We start from the raw sequence: 5,968 nt of genomic DNA on the forward strand, positions 1-5,968 counted from the left end.
AGTTCTAACAACTTTTCTGGGGAGCAGCCTTTCCTGCCGTGGCATCTTTCCTGTTTTGAATTTGCCGGCATTGAGCTCTCTTGTGCCCAGGTTTGTTACAGTACCAGCAAAGTCCCTCAAACTTCTCCGAAAGCTGCCCTTTTCTGGCCTTGAATCCTGATGACTGTACCAATCTCGGTACGTATGTGCTGGACTTAATGTAGGATTCGAATTCAAGAGCTCTGGCCATTGCATCCTGCATAGTAGAGGGGTGTGCTTGCTTTACTTGTATCTTCAGTTGGGGACTGTCCAAGGTGTCTACAAACTGATCCCTCAGCAACCACTTGAGGACATCGGGTGGTGCAGTTGAGTAGGCCTTGTGTGACATACTTTTCAAATCCTGTGCCAGCTCTTGCAGGCTCTCCCCTTTAGCACGGACTCTAGTCCTAAACCTAGCCCTGTGGACTTTGGACTGATTTCGAGTTCCATACCTGATTACTAGAGCAGCTACCAGTGCTCTGTAGTTGTGCCTGTCGTCTGCTGACAACTGTCCAAGTATTTCCAGTGGTTGTCCCTTCAGGGTCGTTGCCAGGTACACTGCTTTCTGCTTCTCAGTCCATCAATTCATTTATGCTAGAAGCTCAAATTGAGCTCTATATGCTTCACATGGTGCCTTCCCATCGAATTCCTGTGGCTTCCTTCGTACTAGATCACCCCTATTGCCGACACTTGTGTCTGAAATGTGACTTCTAACAGGACTGAAGATGTCTGCATTAGGGATTAGCTGCGGGGTCTGGAAGGGGCTTCCTGTTGTCTGGGGCTGATTAGGTCCATGGTTAATATATCCTCCCTGTGTAAAAGACAGTAAATCGTCCTTTAATATATTCAATTCACTTTAAAATTTACTAATTTTTTCTATTTGTGTATGCTGGCTTTCTCTCAACTGTTGGAGACTTTCTTCCTGTTTCTTTTTTTGTTCCAATTATCACGTTTCTCGTCACTTTAAACTTAACTACTTTTATAATACACGCTATAAATCACAGCGATTCACAATCTCGATAATTTCGCTTACTACGAGTGCAAAACACACATATAGCTCGAATCAGAATCGTAAATTAACCGGAACTCTCTTCATTCATTCCCGCAGGCTTTCTCTGCCAGGCTTATATACCAAAGAAGGGGGTGTCTCGAATACACTCGGGCCTCCCCGATCATCACGTGTTACCAGCGTCACGTGACTTCCGCTGTCGTAACAGTACTATACCTAAACTTAAAGTGAGTGGTCACACAACAAATAAAAATTTCGTTGAAAATGCACACGTGCTTTAAAGTTTAAGCTAAATGCATTTGGGATCTTTTCTGTTTCATGTTGAATGTAGATTTTAATGTTGATTTCAGAACTATAAGTTAAAATTTTGAGAAATGCAAAGAAATATTTTTATTTTTTTATTTTGCTAGGTTAGATCAAGTTAGACTAATTAGTAAATAATTACATGTTTATTTATATAAAAAAATATATTTCATAAAAAAATTATTTAAATAATGAAAATATTTTCTCATTTCTTCCCCCTTTAAAAATCAGTTCCCCAAATTTTAATTTGTATTTGTGAAATTTGCAGCAAATTGAAAGTACTTGGAATGTGGTTAAGAGACGTTTGGTTGTTATGAATTTCGCCCAAAGCTACACGAGGGCTATCTGCGCTAGCCGTCCCTAATTTAGCAGTGTAAGACTAGAGGGAAGGCAGCTAGTCATCACCACCCACCGCCAATTCTTTTACCAACGAATAGTGGGATTGACAGTCACATTATAATGCCCCCACGGCTGAAAGGGCGAGCATGTTTGGTGTGACGGGGATTCGAACCCTCGACCCGCAGATTACGAGTCGAGCGCCCTAACCACCTGGCCATTCCGGGCGTTAAGAGACGTAACAAGCGACAATGTGGAACGAATCGTAACATGATTGACTCGTATTTCTGCGAGTTCGTTTGGCGTCGTAGGCATGAAAATGATGATCTCTTCAATCGTTCAATCAAATATTTAGGAATATTTCTGAATTTTCACATTGTCACTAGATATTTTGTATTGTCTTAATGTTTTGCAATTCTTTTAAATACATAGATATATATGTAATGCTAAAAGTACTTCCTTTGTTTCGTAAGCAAAATAAAAAGAATTCTTTTGATTCCTCAAAAATTTAATTTATATTTCTGAAATCAACATTCAAAAATATATATTATTTTCTATTTGAACGCGGAGCATGACACAGATAAGATTCGCATTTTGTTTCGACAGCATAATATACACACTTAAGAAGATATATTTATCATGTGTTATATATATACATTACTTATCACATACGTGCTGCTGTATATTAAAAAGTATATTCGGAAAAATAACGCCACAGTCACTGCTTTGACACTGAATCTCCGCCATCTTGAAACGCTCTGACACGCACAGCGGGGCAGTTCCTGAGACAGTTTGCTTCTTTACCGAAGCTTTCGTGTCTAACAAGATATTCAACAGAAAGTTACGTAGCGCTCTGTAGCGTTCTGCCTATTGAACGCAATTTGATCTCTTACCCCCTTATTTAAGTAACTACTAGTAGTAACCTTTAAAAAGAACGTCAAAGATTATTACAGCACGATTTTTCCATAGTTTTACATCATGTTAGAAATAAATCATCATTATTCGAACAACTTACATAATTTTACATCACATGCTTTAACGATATACCCATCGTATATCATTTTAAAATGCTACAAATAAATAATCAGTAACTATTCTACAACTCCAGCTCGGTGGACGACGTACTATAGTAGAACCATTTCGTCTTACTTTTTGGTAACACAACTGCGTGCCAAGTTTTATCCATGTTTTGCTACTATTATGTTAATTTTAAAAGAGGGTGAAAATTAACTAATCTATTGATTTATAGTAATCTGTCTAATAGATGTGAGGGAAAGATTACATACTTGTATATCTTGTTGTAGGCTTTTCAGTTATGGTATTCTTTTACGAAAATACTTCACGCTAACGAATGTCGTTAACGCGTACGCATGCGCATTATGATCCTATGAATAGGAAGTAATTTGGTATCTCATTTATGAACACTTTAGGAGGTTAGAACAAGTGTCAATTTTGATTAAATAGTTGTTGTTGTTTTTTTTTGTTGTTGAAAAGGTTACTTAGAGCGGTTAATTGATAATTGTAACTGCCAAACTTAAAATCCGAGAAATCAAAGTAATTGTCCATAACTTGGAAAGAATGTTTCTGTGTTGACTTTAAAAGTAACACGAATTGCGACATAAAAAATTATATTGACCGATTGAGAATGATATGTCTAGTTATATTAGTTGCATATTACTTTAGATAGAAATAACACTAAAAAATAATATATATATTTGGAGGAAATCTTGGTATTACTTATATTACTATGATAAAGTAAATAATTCAATGCCACCATAGCTCAGTGGTTAGAGCACTGGTCTTGTAAACCAGGGGTCGTGAGTTCGATCCTCACTGGTGGCTCAGAACAAAATTTTATTATTCTTTTAACTTATCGCTTAAAGTTAGATCTAAATTTTTGCTGTTTGTACATTTCTTTACGAGTCTAGAAAAATAATATATAAATCTCATATAAATATTATTACAAACTAAGAGTCGAATCGCTTTTTCTTTTCTTCTAAAAATAGATAAATTGTTTTTGTTTGACCCTGGTAGTTATAGCGTTTTGTTTTAGTTAGATAGCGTACAAAAAAACAACAACAACTAGGTACCGTACAAAAAACAACAACTAGGTACCGTACAAAAAAAACAACAACTATATAACGTACAAAAAACAACTAGATACCGTATATAAAAAAATAACAATCAGATACTGTACGAAAAAGCAACAACAACAACCAGATACCGTATAAAAAAATAATTAGATACCGTATACAAATCACTAACATTAAAATAATTTTTAAAACGCATATCTTATTAACATATTATATTTATAACTGTAATGCAGTATTTACAACTTTGACTTCTATAATGCTTTGCACATCTGTCCAACACGAGCAACTAAAAAAAAACGATAGAGACCTAAATTTCATTTTATGTAAATAATGTAAATGTGTACGTTTGAAACACACAATGTAATTGTAATAGATATATTATTAAATGCTTTAATACAATATTTTAATAACGTATGACAAAAAACAACATTTCACCATTTTAACGTGCTGACACCTGTTGTTGAGACGGAGAGTGACAGATCATATGATGGACGGTTTGAGATAGCTCTGCTGGTGGACACAAACAACCATTGTTTTCTGACACTCCGAGAATTAGACTAGATAACTTAGTTTTATATACATATTTTTAGTTTTTGGAGTTTTCGGCTCCAATCTCAGAGCAACACTACACCCATAGTTAATATTTACTAATTTTTATATTATATTCTTCTACATTTCATATATACTATTTGTTTAATGTTTTGTGAAGAATCTATTAACTACAGAATTCAAAAAACGTTAACAGCAAGTTTCACAATCGGGAAATTAAAATCAGATTTTTTTGATATTATTTCTTTGTTTTAACCTGACAACAAGGGACATATTGGTCTATCTTGAGTGTCCCATCTTCTAGACTAAACTAAAACTATTAATTAGATAAATTTTAAAATATCTTAAAGCTTTCTCTTAAACTCACCTAAATTTACTGCCTCATCAACATCCAAAGGCAACCCATTCCATACGCTAACCACTCTATTAGAAAAATAAAACTGTCTTAGCTGAAGAAGACTCCTACGTTGCCAACATTTATACTTGTGTTCCCTAGTCCTACTATTCTCGCCGTTCAGTATGAAAAAAGATTATGCATCAACATTATCAATTCCCTTTACAATCTTAAACACCTCAATCAGATCCACCCTAACTCTTCTTTTTTCAAGATAAAACAATTTCAGAGATCTTAATCTCTCCTCATATGACAAACCCTCCATCCTAGGCACTATTCTAGTAACCATCCTCTGAACCCTTTCCAACAATTCAATGTTCTTCCTAAGGTAATCAGCCCAAGACTGAACACAATACTCGAAATGTGGCCTAACCAGTGACCTATACAATGAATTATAACCTCTTTAGACTTGTATTCAATATTTCTATAAATACAACCTAAACTCCTATTTGCTCTATCACTATCAACTGCACACTGCTTGGATGGCTTAAAACACAGATCAACCATTACACCAATATCCCTTTCTTTCATAACACTGTTAATTTGGATTATACTTATAAGTCAACCCGCATGCATTATTTTGTATTTATTATAATTAGAACCCATTTCCTATTTATTTGTCCAACTCAATGATCTAAGTTATTTTGTAAAACAGCAGCATCCTCTTCACAGCAAGCAACACCCAAGACCTTAATATCATATGCAAATTTAAGTAATTTATTGACCATTTCTTGATCTATGTCATTAATGTAAATAAAACAGAGCAAATGTTCTAAGACTGAACCCTGAGGTACCCCACCTGTGGCATTAATCCACTTTGACTGAACTGCATTTGTAACAACCTTCTGCTTCCTTCCATCCAGCCATTCTTCTGTCCAATTAGCTAATACCCGTAGAGATATTTTTACAAGCTTTTTATGTGGCACTTTGTCAAATGCTTTCTGAAAATCCAGGTACACCAAATCTACACCCTTACCCTCATCTTCATAAGCATTAACCTTTTAAAAGAATGTCAGACGATTTGTAAGGCAAGATGTTCCCTTAGTGAAACCATGTTAACAATCCAATAAAATTCTAAACTTTGTTAAATGACTTTACAAAGCATCTTTTAACAGACTTTCCAAAACTTTTCCCACAACTGATGTAAGACTAATGGGTCTACAATTACTGGGATAATTTCATTACCTCTCTTGAAAAAAGGAGTTGCATTAGCTAACTTCCAATCCTCCGATACCTGCCCACTATTCATGGACTGATAAAAAATTG

General features: G+C 35.1%; 1 non-coding gene across 1 annotated transcript; it reads left to right on the plus strand.

Annotated features, from left to right (window-relative positions):
• The first annotated feature begins 3,435 nt into the window (after positions 1 to 3,435).
• Trnat-ugu lies at positions 3,436 to 3,508 on the plus strand. Its single transcript has one exon. It is a non-coding gene; the product is annotated as a tRNA-Thr (tRNA).
• The last annotated feature ends 2,460 nt before the right edge of the window (positions 3,509 to 5,968 follow it).

This window comes from Limulus polyphemus, unplaced genomic scaffold, assembly GCF_000517525.1.
Source record: "Limulus polyphemus unplaced genomic scaffold, Limulus_polyphemus-2.1.2 Scaffold9644, whole genome shotgun sequence".
In the NCBI taxonomy this organism is placed as follows: domain Eukaryota; kingdom Metazoa; phylum Arthropoda; class Merostomata; order Xiphosura; family Limulidae; genus Limulus; species Limulus polyphemus.